A 23090-nucleotide genomic window follows, 5' to 3' on the forward strand; every position below is an offset into this window, starting at 1 on the left:
CCATGAAAGGAATGAAGGGAGGTGTCGCGCTGGGAACAGGATGGGATTCCGTGGTGAAGCTGCGCTGGAGAGGGGTTTATGACCCAAGGCATGAGAGAGCGGGGGTTGTCAGCGTGCGGGGGAATGCTTGCGAGGTTAAGAGAGAGAGAGAGACGCGCTGGCTATTAGTGAGGGGCAGGGAGGCCATGGTGCTCAAAATGGCTGCCGCTTACGCGCACGAATGGGCCTGGAAAAGGGGGCAAGATGGCGCCGATAATGTTGACGTTTCGCAGTCTAATCTTTAACACCACCTATTTTTACTGTAATCCGATTTAATTTATTAATGCTTTCCCCCGCATAACATTAGTAAAATAGCTTGTGTTAGTTTCAGCAAATCAGATGCCAAGCATGTGAGCTTCCAAGCTGCCATTTTAATAGCGTCTGTTCATGCTCAAGAAATTCCCTCCAAGCGACAGCTTGTCATACTGCGTAGATGCAACTGACGCATGCACAATAAAGATTTCCTGTTAGCAGCCATTTTAGAATTTTGCTCGAGTTACTTATTAGTAAACACATAGGCAAGCTTCTCAGTCTTTTATGTTCAATGTGGTGCGTATTAGTTTTACACAATAGGTAATTATTACACTATTAGAAGTTAAATGTGAGGATTGCTTCTGAGCAAGTCTCCTTCCTACTAGTCCTTGCTCCATCAATCCCCTCTTTGATGGCATTTTTGAGCCATCACAAAAATCAACCATCCCATTCAGATGCAAACTTTAGCATATCTCAATTTCTTTCCCTTTTTAGTTCTTGTTCTCATCTTTACTCTTCTAATCTTTAATTCTTTCAAATAATTTTCCCTTCATTTCTTCTAGCTGTATCACTTCATTTTTTCTTTTCTTTCTCTTTCCATTTACTTCATATTTCCTTCCTCTACATTTGTTTTGGAAACATTTACACCATATCATTATCGTTAAAACGATTATTGCTATACCAACTAATGGAAAGACTATTTGGCCTATTATATCTTTCCCAAGAACCCAAGTGCCTATTGAGGAAATACTCTTTGTTAGTCTTTCCCATACATTGTCAACCTCCAGTAGTTTCAATGTTTCTTGAGGTTTTGTAGTATTCCTAATATATCCTCTATTTTATTTACTTTTATCAGGTATGTAAGTGCAACAATGTTGAACTTTCAACATTTTACAGAGTCCGTCTTCTTCTGTCAAAAGTATTACAAGCGCAAGTCGATTTTGCGAAACCATAGACCTAATTGCAACCATTTCTGTATTAATCATCTAGAAACCTCCAGCAGTATCGGTCGAAAGACGCTCAACTACTGTTGACAATTGACTGATTCCAGCTCTTTCTTCGTGTTAGTTCATTAGTGTTTTCATTGCTTCCAGTGATACTCGTTACATGATATATCCTAGGAAATAATATTCCGAAGTAGCAACTCCCGTACCACTGTGCAGTCAGCTTATAGTAAGCCTTATTCCCACACACGTAGTAAACTCCAGGAAATACTGGATCTGTTCCCCCTTTTAGTCCCCAACCTCCCAGAACTAGGAAGTTATGTTCACATTCACTGGAACCAATAAATACATTGTTATAGTCTGTCTTTAATCTATGGAGGCAGGTTTTCTCTGTCTTTACAAAGTCTAGGGACATCACAGTAGAGCTTTGCCAGCTGTATAAATTCCCTCTTTCTCAGCCCAAGGTGGTATATGGGTTTTCTGTTCAGCAGCTTTTCTTTGGAAATCCTGTCTCCTTTCTTCAACTAAATTCAAAAACACGTTTTCTTCTTCACGTAATGAGAATGTTAGGTTATTTTTATGTGCCTTCACTATATCTATTGACTTCATTGATAAGAAAAATTCACCCATAAACTGTGCGTCTGGACTACTAAGCACTGGATTTATATTCTTTCGAAAAGGAATGTCTGAAAATACTACATCTAGGTTTGGATAATAATATTGAAGTTTTCCTGTTCTATAAAATAAACTTGACAGTATGATATATGAAATACCATATGTTAAAGGCAAATTATGGTATGTGACTGCTTCTGCTACTGAAGCTGGTAATTTCATACAAACATAACAATCACTAATCTCAATTGTCTAAATACTGAAACAACAACTTTGTAAATACATTTAAAGATGTGTCATTATCTGTTACTGTGTGATGTAAGCCTACCTCATCTGAAGCTTCTAATTCTACTCTATTTCCTTTCATAGTAGCTGTCTTTTCATTAGGTTCTTTGTCATTCTTCTTGTCTGTTATCATGAGATAAGGAACTGCTATTGTTAGAAATAGCCATACTAGGATCACTAATAAGATACTACATATGCAAGCCCTACTGCATTTCTTTATACAACTCCGTTTTGGTCTCTCAGCAACCCTGTCTTTAGCATTGTGACCTAAGAAGATTCCTCTTCATTTCTTTCTTCATCTGTCTCTTCATTTAAATCTAGATTCTCAAATTCTTCTAGTATCACAAAGGGCCATTCAGGACCCTTGAACTTATTGTTCAAGACTTTCAGTCATGGACTTCTACGAATGTTTTTCGCAATTGACTGTTCAGACCGAGTTTGACTGGTCACCTCATTCACTGAGTCTTCATTTGCTTTTCTCAAATGATATTTTAGCCTTTTGACTCCACCTGGCCAATTATCACCTTTTCTGACCCTTTTAACTTGCACTGCACTTTCACCTTCTTGGTCTTCCTCAAGAGCTCTTTTATTCTCGTTAAGTTGTGGCACAATCTGATTTTTCCTTTTCTCAGAGTCACTCTCTATCTGCCCTTGTTCAGGTCTTGTTATTGTGGCTTCTACTGCCTGAACATGTTTTCTTTCTCTAACTGTTCCTGTTCAGGTATTCTGTAAGACTGTTCTTCTCCCACCCAAACTTGTTCTTCTTCTCCCAACTGGTCCTGTTCAGGTCTTACTACAATTGGTTCTTCTGCTTCCTGAACGTGTTCTTCTATACCTGTCTGTCCCTTCTCAGGTCTTTTGGTTGATCTGTTTACCGGAGTATGTTCTTCTGTCTGGTCCTGCTCAGGGTCTCCAGTATCTTTGTTCACTTTTTCCTGAGCGTGTTCTTCTACATCTATCTGATCCTCACTAGTTTATTGCCTTTCTAATCTTGTTCTACTTCTTGTTTTGACAACCACCTCAGGTATGTTGACCACTGGTATCCAGTCCTCCTGACTTGTGCTCAGTTGTTCTTTGTCAGCCCCTTCAGAATCTGTTACTCTAGATTCTTTGACTGTACAACCTTCAGCAGCCTCAACTGTTCTAGTCAGTTGTAGTCTCTTTTCAACAGGGGCTGGAACCCTTTTCGTGTGGCTTGCATGGATCCAATTGGGCAAACCTGCACACTTCACTGCTGTAGTAGTGACCAGTATCACTTGCAGTGGATCAGCCCACCTGGGTGCTAGGCAAGACTTTCTGGTGTGCTTCTTCACTACCACCCAGTCTCCAGGATTCAAATCATGTGCCTGAGCCGGCTGCCTGGCAACTGCGTCTTCTCCAACCTGGTGAGGGACAGAAAGCACTAGGTCAGCCAATTCTTTGCAACAGTCCAATACCAGATCATCAGGTCTATTCAGTAATTTATGTCCTGGTATAAATACTTGTCTCCTTGCCCTTTCAATAAGAATTTCATGGGGACTCAATCCTGTACTTCTATCAGGAATACTTCTGAGTCCAATCAATACAAGAGGCAATGCATCTAGCCAAGTCAGTGATGTGGATGCACACACCTTTGGCAGTCTTGACTAGATTGTGCCATTCAATTGCTCTACCACTCCAGAAGCCTCTGGGCGGAATGCTCAGTGCAGTTTCTGTTAAATTTTGAATGCTTCACAGATTAATCAAATTATTTCATTATTAAAATGAGGTCCTCTATCTGATTCCAAAGTTACTGGAAAACCAAAATGTGGAATCAACTCTCTCAACAACAATTTGGCAACTGTTATACTGTAATTTCTCTTAGTGGGGTATGCCCCCACCCATCGTGAAAACAAACACACTATGACAAGGATGTACTTCATTCTCCTGCATGGTGGTAACTCTATAAATTCAATCTGTAATCTTATGAATGGTCCCTCTGCCTTTCCAATTTTTCCCCCAACTGGCCACTGTCTTCCTGCCTGGATTTATTTGTTAACACAACAGGTGATGGACCGAATGTGGATCAATGTCACACACTCACCCCAGTCCAAAGATCTGGGCCCAAATCCATCGTTTTTTTTGCACTCCACACCACCCTGGGTTAGACAATGGCGATATGCAAATCAGCTCTGCCCCTGTGCCCCATGGGAACAGTCCAGTCCGAACTACAAAAGCCATGTCCTTCCCAGAACGGAATCAAGCATCCGAGGACCGGACCGGTTTCGAGGTAACACCTCTCATCAGCCCGGCTAGCTTGACTCCAGTGGTGTGGAGTGCCTGAGACCCACGTCTGGGCATCCCCAGCGCACTTAGGGCGGAATATGCAAACACAACAGGTGATGGACCGAATGTGGATCAATGTCACACACTCACCCCAGTCCAAAGATCTGGGCCCAAATCCATCGTTTTTTTTGCACTCCACACCACCCTGGGTTAGACAATGGCGATATGCAAATCAGCTCTGACCCTGTGCCCCATGGGAACAGTCCAGTCCGAACTACAAAAGCCATGTCCTTCCCAGAACAGAATCAAGCATCCGAGGACCGGACCGGTTTCGAGGTAACACCTCTCATCAGCCCGGATAGCTTGACTCCAGTGGTGTGGAGTGCCTGGGACCCACGTCTGGGCATCCCCAGCGCACTTAGGGCGGAATATGCAAACACAACAGGTGATGGACCGAATGTGGATCAATGTCACACACTCACCCCAGTCCAAAGATCTGGGCCCAAATCCATCGTTTTTTTGCACTCCACACCACCCTGGGTTAGACAATGGCGATATGCAAATCAGCTCTGACCCTGTGCCCCATGGGAACAGTCCAGTCCGAACTACAAAAGCCATGTCCTTCCCAGAACGGAATCAAGCATCCGAGGACCGGACCGGTTTCGAGGTAACACCTCTCATCAGCCCGGCTAGCTTGCCTCCAGTGGTGTGGAGTGCCTGGGACCCACGTCTGGGCATCCCCAGCGCACTTAGGGCGGAATATGCAAACACAACAGGTGATGGACCGAATGTGGATCAATGTCACACACTCACCCCAGTCCAAAGATATGGGCCCAAATCCATCGTTTTTTTGCACTCCACACCACCCTTGGTTAGACAATGGCGATATGCAAATCAGCTCTGACCCTGTGCCCCATGGGAACAGTCCAGTCCGAACTACAAAAGCCATGTCCTTCCCAGAACGGAATCAAGCATCCGAGGACCGGACCGGTTTCGAGGTAACACCTCTCATCAGCCCGGCTAGCTTGACTCCAGTGGTCCGGGCTGATGAGAGGTGTTACCTTTGCTAATGATGTGTACAATATAGTTCATGGACGTCCATATACCGTTTTTTAGGTGACTACCTCAAAGTGACTTTGAAATTGTGTGTCAACCGAAGATTTAAGAGTCTGACCACTTGACGGTGCAAAACGTGCACGTCATATTATTAAAGGTATGTTATTTTATAGCTCAAATACAATGTGAGAACCATATACTGACTTGGGTAGAAACGTTACTAATGAAGGTTATACATACATTTTGTAACATAATAGTTACACTTTAAATATTGTTTTAGGTTACTACATCATAGTGAATTATGCAGCACACACGGAACTAGGCAGAAGAAGTAGGATCGTTTGGATTGCGAGAAGTACGCTCTTCTAAATAGTAAGGTATGCAATTGTTATGTTTTTACACCTCGTGTGGGAATTTCAGACATAGGCACTCAAAAACATATATATGCAAGATTTGGGGACTAATATTTCCCTTATATTTTGCTTTCTGTATTCCCAGGCGTTTATTACATCCTTATACTATTTGAAATAATCTGTAAGAGACATATTTTGAGAAAAACATCTACTTTGGATCTACTTCATTTTTGATCATTCGCATAGAGGGAACAGATATATCCTAACCCAACGCTTTGCCTCGGAACACATATACGTGTGATGACATCTATTGCGGTAGGAACCATATATATTTACAAATGAATTCTAATTTTATCATCATTTTTCTATTTTGTAGCCAGAGAATTCAATAGTTGTTTTCGTGTATGTCGAGCTGGCTTTTTTGACGACTAGGGTAAAGAATTATTCAAATACAAGTGTCTACAATTAACAAGTCTTTCCATTGAAGTGTCTTTTGAATATCGTGTTATGAGGACAACCCAAAGCTTGGTTTTTTTCATCCCAGTGTCACATTATATGTCCTATATTAACAACTTTTTTAAACAAAAACTCCTCTTCTGAAAATACATCTCTTGCAACATTGTCTGTAACAAATTTGTCTTATGACTAAACAAGTGCCTGTGACCTTACATTATGTGATATGAATTGTCAGGTATAGAAAATGTTTGGTGCGGAATGATTATTACAGTCCAACGCTCAGATGTTAATAATAATGATGACGCTGTTTCTGGTAATTGCATTTTTTTAATTTAAAAATGTAGGAAGATTTGCTTCTAGAAAATATGTAAATAGCTAAACGTTTCTCTGTTCTACAACACTACCTAATTTCTGGGTTTGACCCAAGGTATATAAAGGGACCTAAATGGATTGACTATGCAGCACAATAACTTAGAGAAATGGTACAATAATTTACTCATGTGATGACAAGCTGCATTTTTAAACAGTAGGGTGTTTTTGATATGGGTCTTTTTTGGTGTATATAATTTTATTATATATTTATTCATGTATGTACACAATTTGTTTTGAAGTAACTTGCACGGGTTTTTGTATGTTTTTCTTCTCACTTTATGATTTACAGCCCTGAAGAAGTTCCGCGTGACGGAACGAAACGCGTTGGCTGGTTTCTTAAATGGACTATTAAAAGAACCTTGAACTCTTTTGCAATCACGAATTCAGCGTATTTCATTTGGGACATTCTTTGACTACGCATTCTATCACCCACATTTGGTGGAGATTTAAACTCTTAAGCGGTGCTTTTCAAGTTTGATAAAAATATTGACTTTTTCCCAAAGCTTTGGGATATACTCTTAGGACAGGGAGTATTTGAAAATTTGCACGCAATTCTAATAAAAACTACACATAGGTATTGGTGATATGTGGGTTGGTGCTTTGAGAGTGTAAGAGTGGTCCACTGTCCAAATTGTGTTGTACAAAATCTCTGCAAAAACTCCCTGCGACTACCCTAAACCTTGGTTTATACCAATCTTGTTTAAATAGTCTGATCATAGCATCCCTGCCTACATGAGTGTCTCCATGATACATTCTTGCCATTTGAGAGAGCAAGCAGTCTGGCATGACTGGTCTTTCATTAGGGTACACCCACACATCATCTTCCACCCTTCTTTCACAACCTAATTGTATCCAATTTTCCTTTTCACTCATTTCTACCTCATCCTACAACTGTCTTACCTCATCCCATGTTTCGAAAGCTGAGAATAGCATAAGTTGGCAGCTGATTCCACTTGTCAATTTTTTTGTTTAATGACATATTTTTTCTTGCACAGTATTGAGCAACTTGGTCAGCGTATCGATTACCAGCCGCTACATAGTCATCTCCTGACTGGTGAGCAGCACACTTGACCACTGCTATTTCCTTTGGCAATTGTATTACTTCCAACATTTCTTTCACAAATTTCCCATTTCGAATAGGGGATCCTGAAGTCAGAAATCCCCTCTGCATCCAAAGCTAGCCAAAGTCATGCACAACCCCGTAACCATATTGACTATCAGGAAATATGGTCACTTTCCAATTTTGCATGCTTTTATAAAAGCTATCAATTCAGCTACTTGAGCAGACTTTACTCCCGGTAAACAGGATGCTTCAATGACCCCAGATATTTTGCAAACAGCATAAGCTGCACTCAGCCCTCCGCCTTCAAGTCTTAAACAAGAGCCATTGACAAATAGTTCATGGTCTAGCTCTTTCAGAGGCTCTTTCTGTATGTTGGGCGGGGCTTAGTACACATTTCAGTTACATCCAAGCAATCATGATCTACTTCATCTTTCACTTCTTCACAACATGAGTCTGGCAATAGAGTAGCAGGGTTCACCATAGTACACCTGATTACTGTCACATTTTCTGTTCCCAGAATTATTCTTTCATACTTAGTCATCCGACTAGGAGTGAGATGCTGTGTTCGAGTTCTTGTTAACAGAATCTCGACTGAATGTGGAACATAGACTTTCACTGGATGCCCCATCAAAGTTGACTCACTTTGTTCTAGGCTCATACAGGTAGCAGCTACCACTTTTAAGCAGCCAGATAATGCTGAAGCTACAGGATCCAAAGTAGCAGAAAAATATGCAACTGGACGTTGGCTTTATCCATGTCTTTTAGTCAGGACTGAAAGCGCACTACCTTCTCTTTCACAACAGAACAGTGCAAATTCTTTCGAATATTCAGGCATACCTAAAGCAGGGGCCTCACATAGACAATTTTGCAATTTTATAAATGCTTCCACACTTTCATCATCCCAAACTATTGGATCCTTCACTTTTCCGTGTCATTTGAATCAATGGTTTCGCTAGTAAGGAAAAACCTACGATCCATTGTCGACAATACCTCACCACTCCGAGAAACAGTCTGATTTCTCTTTGTGTCTGTGGTGACTGCATTTGCTTGATTATTTTAATTTTCTCAGGGGTCACTTTCCTCACTCCCCTTTCTATTTGGTGACCCAAGTATTTGACTCCTGTTCGGCAAAATTGTAATTTTTCTGGAGACACTTTCTGTCCTCCTTCAGCCAAATGATTCAGTAATGCAATGGAATCAGTAACACAGTCCTCTCTGGATTTCGATGTCACAAGTAAGTTATCGATATATTGTACTAAAACTGAATCTCTGGGCATAAGTAACTTCTCTAAACACTTTTTCAGTATATGATTAAAAATTGAGGGACTTTCTGTATACCCTTGAGGAACTCGGTTTCATGCCAAGATACGATCTTCAAATTTAAACGGAAAAAGATACTGGCTGTCTTGATGTAAGGGAATTGGGAAAAGGCTTGGCAAAAATCATTTACGATAAACCAGCCTGCGTTCCACGGAATCTGATAAAGAATCACTGCTGGATTTGGCACCACAGAACAACAAGGCACTACAATTTTATTAATTTTTCTCAAATCCTGCCCTATCCTGTACTTTCCACTAGGTTTACTAAGTCGTATTATAGGCGAATTACAAGGACTGCTCATTATTTCTTTTAAAATGTCCTGTTTAATCATACGGTCAATTTCTGAAGCCACTCCTGCTTTCACTTCTGGACTCATTTTATATTGTCTGGTGTTGGGGTAAACTGCACCTTCTTTCACTGTCACTTTCACTGGGTCTACATTTGCCATTAGCCCTATTTCTTTTCCCGTGAAATCCCATTCTTCTGGATTCACAGTTGTTTTCAGCTCTTCTGGTATATCATCTTTTGTCATCAAATAATACATTTAATCTATTTCTGTGCCTTGTTTAGCTAGCATTATCTTATATACAATTTCTTCATCAGGGGTTTGAAGAGCAACACCATCCTGTGTGCAATAAGTTGTGCAATTCATTTTGCACAGTAAAACTCTAACCAATAAATTCACTGGACTAGAATCCCAGACTACGAATCTATGCATGATAGTAGCATACACTAATAAAATTCATAGTATGTCTACGCATCAATTTTATTCTTGACTTCACTGGTTTTGCCACGCATTTTTATTTTTGTTCCCATACACTCCACTATTCAGACATGCTGCTCATCTTGGTAAATATACCTTTTTGACATCCTAGAGCTCTAATATCTATTGAGCAAGAATGTCAACCTTTACGATACCCAAATGATGAAGCCAATCACCGGGCATGGTGAGTGATGGGAATCCATACATATAAACCATTGTCATGTGTATGAATTGTGGGCTGTGTTGAGTTCTTCCTGTTCTTTCTTTATCTCCTAGACACTGGGATATAATCTGTATTTACATGTTCGTTTGGGGCCGCATATCCCGGTCTGTCTTTAAAATTCTGGCCTCCGACCCTATTTAAACTTTTTGTGTGCTCTATTTAATTTAATCTCCTGTTGTTCTGCCAACTTCACTTGTGCCCACATAATTTTCTCTTTTAACTTTTTAAGTCTTTCCGCAATATTGTCCCCACGATATTTCACGTATTTTAGAAAGTCATCAATGGGCTTTCCCTGCCAACATAACATGTGCTGTTGAATCATCTGACTAATTTCTGGCTTCAAACCGTACTCAAACCAATACACAAAATGACCCATATCCTTATCTCCAATGTTCTCAAAACCACTATACTGTTTAAACATTTGCTGCAGCCATTCATAATACGCATGAACAGGTTCATTAGACTCTTGAGTTGTTCCATCTATTTTTACCCAATCAGTTTCTTTCAGGAAAGTAATTACTTGGTGATATTTCTTCAACGCATCATCTCAGGGGGCTCCTGTTTTTGCATCTCTTGGATACTCTTCACTTGGCCAATCAACTGTGATCATACATTCTGTCCATAAATCAGCAGGTACCAATATATCAAACAGACCATCCAAGTCTTTCAACAAAACCTTCAAAACCTTCACAAACCTCTCAACCTGTTTGTACCATTCAACTGGTTTCTCTCTCAATTTAGGGAAATCATTTGTAAATGACAAAATATATTGTCGACTCCATGGAACATGAACATATCCACCACCAGGTACCTCTCTCATAGGACACTAACTCTCTATCTTTCCTGACTCTTCACATATATGCAGTAGATGCTTCTTTCGCCTGTGCTTCCTCGTTCTTCCTTGTCCACCTTATTTTCCATTTGTCAATGTCACCCCACTTCTGCCAAATATTCATTAACTCCTTTACCTGTAACTTCTTTTCTGACACGTTCATATTTTCTAAATCTTTGTCCGTAAATTCCACTCGATATGGTTTCTGTAGCACTTTTGATCTCCCTATCTCTATTGCCACCTCAGAGGCCAGTTATGTCAATTTCTCATGAAATAATCTCGCATTCCTGGTTATACTCCTGCACATAAACAACAACTCTTCCTCACTGTAAGTGTTTAATCTTTCTATCCCCACATTCCCAGCTATTATCTCTTTCAATTCTACTTTCAGTTTGTAAATACCTAATATCTTAGGGGTTGAAATCTGTTGTTCTATTCCCTGTGCCCATCTCTCCAAATCTTCTGGAGTTACTGCTATTGCACTTCTGGCTCTGAAGGATACCACTGATCTTCCTTCTTTTGAACTACTGGGTGTAACTCTTTTTGGGGTTTCATTTACTGAGTCTCTTATCAGTAGATCCATTAATGAAATAACAGACGATCAAGCCAGTGAGTGTGATTCAGTAATCACAATTTCTTTTCTGGGGTTATTTAAGGGACCTGTTACAGTTGGTGGTTTAGGGCAATTTATTTTGTCTCCATACAATGGAACAACAGGACCTATAGTTACTGGTATTGTCAATGCTTCAAGGTTCAAATTTAATTGACCTATCTTCTGTATTAATTATTCTCTGCTTTTAACGCTTCCTTTTCCCCATCTTGAATTACCCTATTAACTGATGGATGAATAGCTGGCTGAATAGAACGAATAGCTGGCTGAATAGAACGCAAGTAGTGATACTTGGTAGAGACGTTTTTTAACATATGTTTGATGTCATTGTGCTTTTAGAATTGATCAGTTTTAGTTTTAGTTTTAACGATCTGTGAAGAATTAATTCTGTTTTTAAAAAGATAAATTGCTGCTCTTGAACTTACCTACTGCTTAATCTACCACTGCTACTGGACTGCATTAGTCCATTACGCAGTATCCCCTCGTCCCCGGTCCACCACGGTTATTTCCGATTGAGTGGAGGCGGTGCCACAACAAGCTTCCGGGTCTCCTGCTACTTAGACCGGATGGCTGTGTGGGTGCGAAGCGGATGCATGCAGCGACTGCGCAGCTGGCGTGCCTAAGGCCAGCCGTCTGCGCCCGCCCGTGACCAGGGGTCAGAACCCCTGCCCCTCCAGCACTAGGAAAGATCGTCTGCTCCCAACAGGAGATTTTAGGACTAAAAACACACATTAATAAGCACTGCCACATTCTACTGCCATCAGCTAGGGGAGAGCAGGGATGTCCCAAGTGCTCATTTGCTTTCTGCCCGCAATTGGGTAAATGCTCTAAAGTACCGCAGTCCCAGACATTGAAAATGTTCCTCCTCAATTGTAGATCCCTGCCCAAACAATCACTGGATATCAGGCTGCTCCTCGAAGACGAGGACCCAGATGCACTTTTCTTGACAGAAACTTGGTGCATAAGGACCCGATCTGGCTGTACCATTGTAATTGTAATGGTAAACAGAATTTATACAGCGCACTGTAACCCATCAGGCATCCTGGCGCTAGAAGAGGGAAAATCAGTAATAAACCACTGGAATTAAACAGAATGAACGTGACATAAAGAAAGGAGGGAGTATCGCTATAATACATAAACATTTTATTAAATGCAAGATTGAGCCCAATATTATTTTGGACTGTGAAAGCCTTTCATTTAATATGGAACTTTCCCCAACTCACTCCTTTGGTGGAGTCCTTATTTACCGCAGCCCAGGGGGGTGTGGGCAATTTATCAAATCCCTTCCAGAAGTTGCAGCAACTTTAGCTTCCACCTCTCCCAATACCACTCTAATGGGAGACTTTAATCTTCATTTTGATGAGCCCAGTAAAATGGATGCAATGGAGCTCACTCATGATCTGCTGGTGATACAAATGCTGCAAAAGGTGCAACATCCAACACATATAAAGGGCCACACTTTAGACCTTATCTCCAGTAACCACCCTGGAATATGGGTCAGTGAACCTAGACCTATTCCTTGGTCGGACCATTTTCTGATCCCTTTTTCCATAACATCGGGATCGAAAATTCCCAGCATTACAATAAGAAAAAGGAAGGGTTCAACTTTCGATAGTTTCCTGGACATCTGCACTTAACACTCTTAAACCTGATTCCAACTCCAACTTGACCGAAGTCTCGGAAAACTTTACATGCTGGATTGAATCCTCATTAGACACGGTCATCCCAATAAAACAGTTACAAAGCCGGAGCAAAAAACACTCTCCCGAACTTAGAGTACTAAAACAGACATGGAAAAGATTCGAGCAGGAATGGAGGAAGGATTTTCAGGATATGAGTAAACGGAAATATAAAGAAGCAGTAAAAATGTATCATAAAGAAATAAAAGCAGCACAAGCTACCTACTATGGAGAGATCATCACATCAGCTAATAACACTCCCAGGAAATCTACTGGATCACACAGGATCTTCTAGAGCTCCCTACAAATTACATATCCGTTGAGAACAGTGTAATGCACTCGCAGAGTTCTTTAAGGGAAAAGTTAATAAACTATATAACACATTCCATAAGTCTCCTTGCCCTATCGATCTGGCAGATACGGAGATGTTATGTTATGTTATTTTATTTTATATAGCGCACAGATGCCGCAGCCAAGTGGCGTCCCGGCGCTTTAAGAGATGGTAGAACACAACACAGCAAAAATAACCAGATAGAAATGGGACTAAACTGTGGAAAATAGGAAGGTTTTTAATGCCTTCCTAAAAGGGAGCAGATCAGGGATGGAACGGAGAGGGGCAGGCAAAGAGTTCCAGAGAGCTGCTGCCAACACTGAAAAAGAACGTCCATCCATTCTAGCTCTTTTAAAGCGTGGCACAATGGCAAGATTTAACCCTGAGGATCGAAGGGCTCTGGAGGGGACATAGTGAAGGATTGTCTGCGAAAGGATAGGGGGGGAGGCTGACTTAAGAATTTTAAAAGCTAAGCATAGAGCTTTAAACTTAATTCTTTGCCCTACAGGCAACCAGTGGAGATCTTGGATAGTTCGACGGCCAGAGACAAACTTCGGAAGGCCGTCCAGCATCCTGGCCGCCGCATTTTGCACCCTCTGAAGACGAGCTAGTTCTGCCTGATTCACACCCAGAAACAGAGAGCTGGCATAGTCCAATCTGGTAAGAACCAGAGCTTGGACTATGATCTGTCTGGTGTCCGCATCAAAAAACTTGAAGATAGGTCGAAGGCACTGCAGGGCACCAAAACATGTACCAGCTACACGTTTAGTGTGGGAGGTGAAAGAGTTTGTCGTCGAGCCACACCCCAAAATTTCTAACTTCGGCGACGGGGGTGGGAACAGGGCCCAGTTCAGATGGCCACCATTGATCTCCCCAAAGCCCACTTTCCCTACCAAAAATAATAACCTCGGTCTTAGAGGCATTAAGTTGGAGTCGATTATTCGCCATCCAGCCTGCCACAGCTTTAAGAGCTGACTGAAAGGTAGGGGCATCCATGTTGGAATCACCATTAAGTGCCACCGCCAGCTGCGTGTCATCGGCGTATGACACCATGGTGAGACCAAAACTATGAGCTAACTCCGCCAGCGGCTGAACGTACAAATTAAATAGGGTAGGGCTAAGGGCCGATCCCTGCGGGACACCCTGAAGAATGGGGCGGGGAGCAGAGACAAAGGGTGGTGTGGATACTTTGAAGGTTCGATCCGTAAGAAAGGATCGGAACCACTCAAGTGCTATCTCTCCAACTCCAGCCTCCACGAGACGGTGCAGAAGGATCTGGTGGGAAACCGTATCAAAGGCGGCACTAAGATCCAATAGGATCAGTGCCGCCGTCTGACCCTGGTCCAGCATCTTCCTGATGTGCTCCACCACGACCAAGAGAGCAGTCTCGGTACTGTGGCCCGCACGGAACCCATTCTGGGAGTTGTCCAATATATTAGCTTCCTGAAGATGAGATGATAAAATGTGATTAGCATGTGATTCTGCTAATTTAGCTAGCCAAGGGAGAAGGGAAATAGGCCGATAGTGTTCTGATTTAGTAGGGTCAAGGGCAGGCTTTTTAAGAATAGGAATGATAGTAGCCTGCTTCCATGCACTGGGAACACTGCCGGTGTTAAAGGACAGATCAATAAGACTGTGCATGGCAGGGTAGCAGCACTCGGCGAGTTCCCGAAATTGAGTGGGTCTCATAGGGTCATCCGGTGAACCGGATTTGACTTTTGTCGTCAAGGCTTTGAACTCCTCCAGAGTAGGACTGGGGATAATTAACAGTGGTTTAGAGACCATTGGACTCAAAGAATGCACAGCAATGAATATGGACAAATCTTTCCACAAATTAAATCTGGCTCCCCTTTAGAATCCGCTCCTCCACATATTTTATATAAAGCAAGGAAGGTGATCCTACCAAGACTCCTGGAAATTATAAATCTTTCCTTGTCTACAGGATTTGTCCCAGGCCCCTGGAAGCATGCGATGGCCGAGGCTTTATTGAAAAAACCTAGCCTAGACCCAAGCGACCTAGGAAATTTTTGCCCAACGGTAACTATAAAAATTCTGGAGAAATATGTGAACACGCTGCTCTCGAAAATCCTAGAGACCCATGATCTTCTACATGCCACCCAGACGGGGGTTTGTCCTAACCATGGTACAGAGACTTCCCTTTGTGGGGTGGTAGACAACGCTAAGCTGATCCTGGATCAGGGAGGAGCAGTTGCCATCATCCTCCTTGATCTAAGCTCTGCTTTTGATACGGTCAACCTCTCCATTCTAGTAGCGAGACTGAGGAGTCTGGGGTTACGAGATAATGCTATTGCCTGGATTAAATTTTATCTAGATAAAAGAACCTTCCAAGTCTTTTCAGGCGATGCTACATCTCCGAAACTTTAGTTCAAATGCAGAGTCACAGGGATCCTCGTTGACCCTACTCTTTTCAATGTATATATGCGACCTTTAGCCGATATCATTTTACCCCATAGAATTAAAATTGTGACCTATGCAGATGACATTCAGCTGGTTAGAAATCTCAACGGGGCTGACAACCTCCCATCGGATTTCGAACTATGCGTAAAGAAAGTTGCCTCGTGGATGGAGCCTTCTTGCCTCAGACTCAACGGAGGAAAAACTGAGTTGATATTTCTAGGGAATCACCCTCCTGGAGGCCCCATTGAAACCTGGCAAAAGTGCCTAGGTCTGTCCCCGACTCCCAAAACCAAGATAAAGAGTCTGGGTGTCTGGTAAGACAACTCACTCAATTTCGACTATCAAGCAATGAAGGTAACCGGGGCTTGCTTTGGTATTCTGAGATCTCTCAGGAAAATCCTCCCACTGCTCCCAATGGATGTACAGAGAATTCTTATCCAGGCGTTGGTTTTGTCACGCCAGGACTATGGTAACTCCCTCTATTCGGGTGCACCCATAGCCACACTAAGAAAGCTTCAGGTCGCTCAAAATTGCGCAGCAAGGATGCTACTTGGAATTCCAAAAACTCAATCAGCCAAACCAGCCTTAAAAACCCTTCATTGGCAGCCGATCACTGAGAGAATAAAATGTAAGGCCTTGTGCATCGTCCACAAGAATATGTGGGGAACGGGCCCGGCAATAAATAAAACTCTCGGTACCACCCCAAGAGAAACCGGAGTTCGCTTAACCTTAACCTTGCAGTTGTTCACAAAGTCAGGCGGACAAGAAGCGAAGAAGATCCTTCACCTTCAATGTGACAAAACTGTGGAATACACTTTCACTACACATCCGCGCTGAAATGCACATCTTACCATTCCGGAAGCTCTTAAAAACATGGCTATTTCAACAAACATCTTCCTAGATTTATCGGTCTCTCTATTCAACTGTTTAGCGCTGGGATGCCCGAGGGTAGCCATGCACTTTATAAATGTTTAATAATATTGGACAGTGGCGGTTTTACCATTAGGGCGTTTGGGCGTTGCCCCACCTATAATTATCAGGCAATTTATTTGAGCGGCGCGTTAATAAACGTTTTATAAATTAACGCGCCGCTCGAATAAATTGCCCGATAATTATTGCCCTGCGGCCGTAGTGTGTGTCATGGACATGGACAGTATGCACTGTCTGACACTGGGTGGCGCTGGACTGACTCTGTGCCGGCACAGTGCGCACTCACTGCGCATGTGGTGTTTGCCCGGCAGGGCTTCTCCAAATAGTAAACTATGTGGCTTTAAAAAAAATTACGGATTAGGGGTTTGCCTGCCTAATGCAACGTACCCCAGTGCTGAAAAAACGAACGACGTTTTTTTAAGGCTCAGACCAATCCTGATGCTACTCTCTTTAGAGAGCAGCTCTCCTCTAAAGAGAGCAGCATCAGGATTGGCTACTACTGTGTCTCGGCGCAAGTTGGCAGCCATCAGTCTAGGCGCCAACGGGACCCCAGAGCAGAGATGGTGCGGACCCGGTCAAGTGAAGACAAGGTAAGTTTTTTATTTTATTTATTCCCACCCCCCTGGCCCCCACTGTGAGCGAGCTGTGACTGATTAGAATGCGTTGCCATGTCGCCTAATTCGTGCGTTGCCATTTTTGCCTACAGCATTTTAATTGCAATTGGAAAGACTCAATCAACACCCTACGAGAGATTCTTTGCAAGATTTCCAGTTCACACTTTGAGGTGCGCCAGCCTCTGGCGGGCCGCTGAAATGTGACACGTGTGCAGAACATCACAGCTCTCTGAAGCATCACAGACCCTATGCCTCCACCATGAAACCAGGAAGGTTAACCATTTCATAGCTCAGCTCATAGATCCAGCATCCCCTGTGCAAAGAAGTTAGTTGTAGATTTTACTTCAGTTTAATCACCCGCTCCAACACCCAGAACTCCTTCCGGTTCTTGGACACCCAACAATGTCTGTACAAGATCAAGGACCACCCACCCTTCACTTCCCATGCTTCAAAGGTGTCAGCAAGACAGTGTCGCAGCCTTGATGTAATTCACACATAATTATTGCATATAGACACATTCAAACTTCAGAACCTTTGATGTATACCTTTTCTGCGTCCCAATCGGCCATCAAATTCGATTGGTCAGTTTGCATTGTTGACACTCTTTCTTTGTCTTTTGTTGCCAAAATGCTTCCCCACATCTTGGTTCAGGAGAAAACGAGTTTTACAAGAAGTAACAGTACCGTTTATTGGGCGAACATAAATCACATACAGATGTTACCAAAACACATCCTTCCGGAGAATGTACAAAGGCACTTAGTTGACTTGGCCATTTAGATCCCTTCGAAACATTTAAAAAATATTTAAGTTTGTCCAATACTGCTCTTTTCTTGTATTTACTAGTTTTTTATTTTTACAGAGATTTATATAGCGCAAACTTGACCTGCAGGTATCGGCTTTACACGAGCAGCAGTGGCGTTACACGAGTACAGATTAATTTTTGTTGGACAGGGGGAGATTAAGTGATTTGCCCAGAATCACAGGATGTTTAGCCGTCCCACATTAGTTTCTTTGTGGCTATAACGAGATCCTTCGTGGCTATAGGGCCTCAGCAGCACTCCATGGCTTAACACACACAAAGAGCAGCGTGACGTGTAACAGAGCTATGTTACGCAATCATTTGTGCTCGTGGTGAGGGAGGACAGGCGTGTACACACAACAAAGTGAAAGTATCCTGTTACCCGATACTTGCCTTGAGTGCTAGTCGTGACCAACCTGTTGTCGGGAAGCACTGCTTAACTCGTGGCCTGGGAGAGGTGGCACTGGCAAGGATTATCTGTCATGATATATTACACCTCTTGCAGCAGGGGTGTACTACAATCCGGGTCCCACAGACCTGGGTAGTGCGTAGCTGTGGTGCTGGATTCGGTACCATTTGTTTATGAACTGGAATTAACATGCATGTCTGGCAGATGCTGTTAAATAGGTAATCAGTGGGAGGTGGTGACTGAACAGCAGTTTGATGCTCCTTTTCAATTTGTTCCTTTGGCCCCCCTGTCCTGCATCCCTCAATCAAGAAAGGGACAAACTGTGTTGTTTTTTAAGGGAAATGTTCACAGAAAGAAATCGGTAAAGCAGCCACTTGTAGGGAGGGATGTGACTTTATTGCATGGAATGCACTTGATGATTATTATTGTTAGGTCTGTGAGGGGCTGTCTTTGGTTCTAAGGTGGAATGGTGGGCTGAGCTGTGTTTATTCCCAATTATTATGAGACAAATTGGTTTGAATCAAAATTCATATTTTTGTGTTAGGGCATGGTGCTGGCAGAAGTTCTTGAGGTTGGTTATTTGGCTGCCTACAGACAAAACAAAAGCAGCAGCTAATGTGTAATCCCAGTGTTTGAAGAAGCCGGGTGTATGAGGGTAGTGAAACAGGCTTTCCAATCATGAGGGTTGCTAAGAAAGCTGCAAGCATGACTAGCGACTGCACACCAAGCTTTGTCACCCAAATATCGTTGTTTCGGTTTCCTTTTTTAAATTCTGAAAATATTTTTCACACAATTGTACTACATTTGCAGTTTGCAATTCTGTTTTGGGCATTCACTAATTATATACCATTTGTCAACTCTTTTTCAAAATGTTCTCGGTTATTCGGGCTCCCTCGTTACGCTTGCTCATTGCAGTGCAGAATAATAATTTTTTACGCCCTACCACTTTCAAATCTCACCAGCCGCCACTGATATTGGATCATGTAAAATGTGTGGAATCAAGGGTGTTCCTAGTACTGGTGCACTTGGGGTGACTCTACATGGCCCTTCTTGGTATGGTGGAGGGTTTTTATTTAAAATAACCTCTAGCAACTCATCATCTGATTCACCATATCCTGTCACATTCATGTGTTTCAATTTTTCTTTACACTTACTCCCTGACTGTTCCTCAGCCATTAACACTTGGTATAAACCTTCTAATACCATTGCTTTTCTCCATTGCTTCATCTGACCTTCACGTGACTACCGCAAGTACCTAGAAAAATGACCCATATATCTTCCACTCCGGTTTTTCTCTCGTTCATATGATTCAGTCTCCCATTCTTCTAATGCCTCATACTGCGTCAAATTCAGCAAAATTCTCCCATTTAATGTACCATGTTCAGGAAAAGCTAAAACACCTTCATCTAACGTGTATTCTATGGAATTATCCATCCATACACATGTATGATATCCTCTCTCCATCATAAATGAAGCAGGCGTTTTAGGTGTTGGAATAGGAATTCCTTCTCTAGTCAAGACAGGCTTAACTTTCTTAAAGCAATTCTTAATTTCCTTTATAAATTAAATTTTTCTCTTTTCTCCATACATACTGGACACTCAATACATATTACAAAAATCCGCGAATCCTCGAGCATTTCTGCCAAGGCGACTCGCACCAAAAGGCAAATCTGAATCAAGCATACAAATTTTCGTCAACCAATCCAAAAACAGCTTCCATCCAATCAGATTGCGGCTCACGCTTGTGATCTAAACAATGCCAGCGTGGCCTTTTCGATGTTGTCAGTTCAGCTCCTTACTACTGACACCTCCTTTATAATTTGTGTCAGTCACACGTTCGCTGTTTTAACCTATCCCAGAGTGGCTCTCTGTGACGTCAGTGCAACTCCGGCAACTGTCCCTCCCTTCACAAGGTAATACAAAAACATATTTCTTTTACTCTTCCTTTAACTGAATTCCATTAGTAACAACGTTAAAACAGTTGCTACTCTGCCTGTTCCACTAAACAAAAGATAGATTTAGACTTATTCTGGAGGTTCAGAATTGCTCCTCTTTCACTGCGAGTAAAAACCTCTGTTTACCCTTCTTTCAAGCTCAAGAGAACCTGTTACTCCTTCAGTGTTACCCTTTCTAGGTGATATAAGGCCAAAGTTTCACCAGCGAACCCTTTTGCTTTCACTCACGCTCAACTTTTATACAAAATAGTCCTTATTTTAATACTGCCAGCCCTGCATAGCTTCTCAGTGCTATTCCAAGAGACGAGTAACCTCACTGCAGTGTGGCTTCTGTAACCACCCGCTATTCATTTCCCCGGGGAATTTTTCCGGACAACATAAAACGGGACACTAACTCTTTTGTTAAACATAAATCAATAATCAATAGTCCGCACTTATCACCAAACTAGTCAATAATAACCATAGCTCTGCTACCAAAAAACTGATCCAGCGGCTCACCAGCAACAGGTATTCCAATACCATATACTCACCTGGGCCCATAAACACACCTACACATACTCAGCCTGGCAATTACTGCTGGAGTCAAAGTTTATGGTTTTCTACCATTTCAAGATTAGTCACCTCTTATTCTCAACTAATCTTTCACTGATCAAAAAGTTCTTTCCTCTGGTGAATAGACCACTAGTTGAACTAGGTGAAATGACATAAAATAATCTACTTACATTTATAAAAGGACCACAGACTCGGGAAATCATTTGAATCTTTATCTAAATTAATTTCATGTGAACCACTTACAAAGTACAGTACAGTCTCTGTCATAGGAAGGAAGATTCAATTAATCAATCATCAAACACATGCTTTATACCTTGCAATGACTTATGCTCAGAAAGGAGAGGATAGAGAGAGAAGAACATCTGTACATACACAGTATAATACACAATAATAATTACCTAGGTGGTGTGAAAACCAACGCCCTGGCCAAGGAGCTGGGAAGGGACCCCGGGAAAGATCAGGCGACAAAGGCTTCAGGACAGGATAGATGACCTCTCTAACAGAGACGCTCGCGTAGCACCCCTCTCTGACACTCTCTTCCTCCTCGAGATTCTTCTGCGAACTTCTTCTAAGTAAATTAATTTAGGATAAATGGTTCTGCATTCGATTCTTCATCAGCATCTCTCGTCACTTCGACAGCATCACAAGCTTTGCAGCATTTGGCAAATCTCTGTCTAACTAACTAACTAAGACTACCTCAATTATACTCCTCGATAGTCATGTACCACCATTAAGTTTCAATATTGTAAAAATACTAACTCTGATTGGACAGACAAGGAGGGAAGATCCTCGCACCATGCTTATTTTTCATCTTAGTCTATCAGTCTATTGTTCATAAATCCAACCCCTTACTTTTTATTCAAAAGTGTTATTCCCACCCATATTCACATCTTATTAGAAACAAATGTTAAAATTTCCGTGCATGTCCATTCATTCAGGAGTCTTCGATGCTAGTTCCCAGGGTATGTATCTTTTGTGTCCTTGGACGGTGTTCAAGAGTCTTGTCACTCTTCTGGTTCAATTTCACTAGGCAGTCGCAGAGGTCAGGTGATTAACAGACTGTGGACTCATACGAAAGGCCCGAAATACGCACTCAGAAAATAGTCAAAAAGACAAATGTTAATTTTTAAAAAAATGGTTTCACTGTATACCACATATTTCTACTCTAATCCCATTTCATTTATTAATGATTTACCCGCATTAGCATTATAGCTTGTTTTAATTTTTAGCAAAGCCGCCATTTTAATAGTGTCTGCTCATGCACAAGAAATTTCCTCCAAGCGACAGCTAGTCATACTGAGTAGATCCAGCGGACGCATGCGCAATAAAGATTTCCCGTTAGCAGCCATTTTAGAATTTCGCTCGAGTTACTTATTAGTAAACACGTAGACAAGCTTCTCTGTCTTATGTTCAATGTGGTGCGTATTAGTTTTACACAATATGTATTTAATACAGTATTAGAAGTTAAATGAGAGGATTGCATCAGAGAAAGTCTCTTTTCTACAAGTCCTTGCTCCATCAGTATCTTTAAAGTGCTGAAATCCAGCTTCTTGTCACTTATAAAACAGCTGATGGAACTAATATTGTCGACAATCTAGTTTAACCAGATTCATGCAGCATGAAAATAAGACAAGGCCTAGCTGAGACCTAACCCTACCATTTCCAGCTAGGCAAAGTATCATAGAGAATAAAGACAAAGAAACATTACGATAAAAGAAGAACAAAGGCATCGCTGCCCTCAATGATGAAGAAGAGCTCATGTGTTTGGGCATGTTACCGTATAAACAACATTTAGATGTTACTTTTAAGTAGTCAATTTTTTATCTGCACTGGTTGCCTCGTGAGAATAGAATAACATTTAAATTGGGGTGCTTAACCTATAAAATCACAGCATTGCATCTCAACTCACCACCCTACCTCTCCAACCTTCTCAAACTATCAAGTGATAGGAAAGTCTCCAAAATGAAAACAATGTACTT

Source organism: Lissotriton vulgaris, chromosome 1_1 (genome assembly GCF_964263255.1).
Source record: "Lissotriton vulgaris chromosome 1_1, aLisVul1.2, whole genome shotgun sequence".
Classification (NCBI taxonomy): domain Eukaryota; kingdom Metazoa; phylum Chordata; class Amphibia; order Caudata; family Salamandridae; genus Lissotriton; species Lissotriton vulgaris.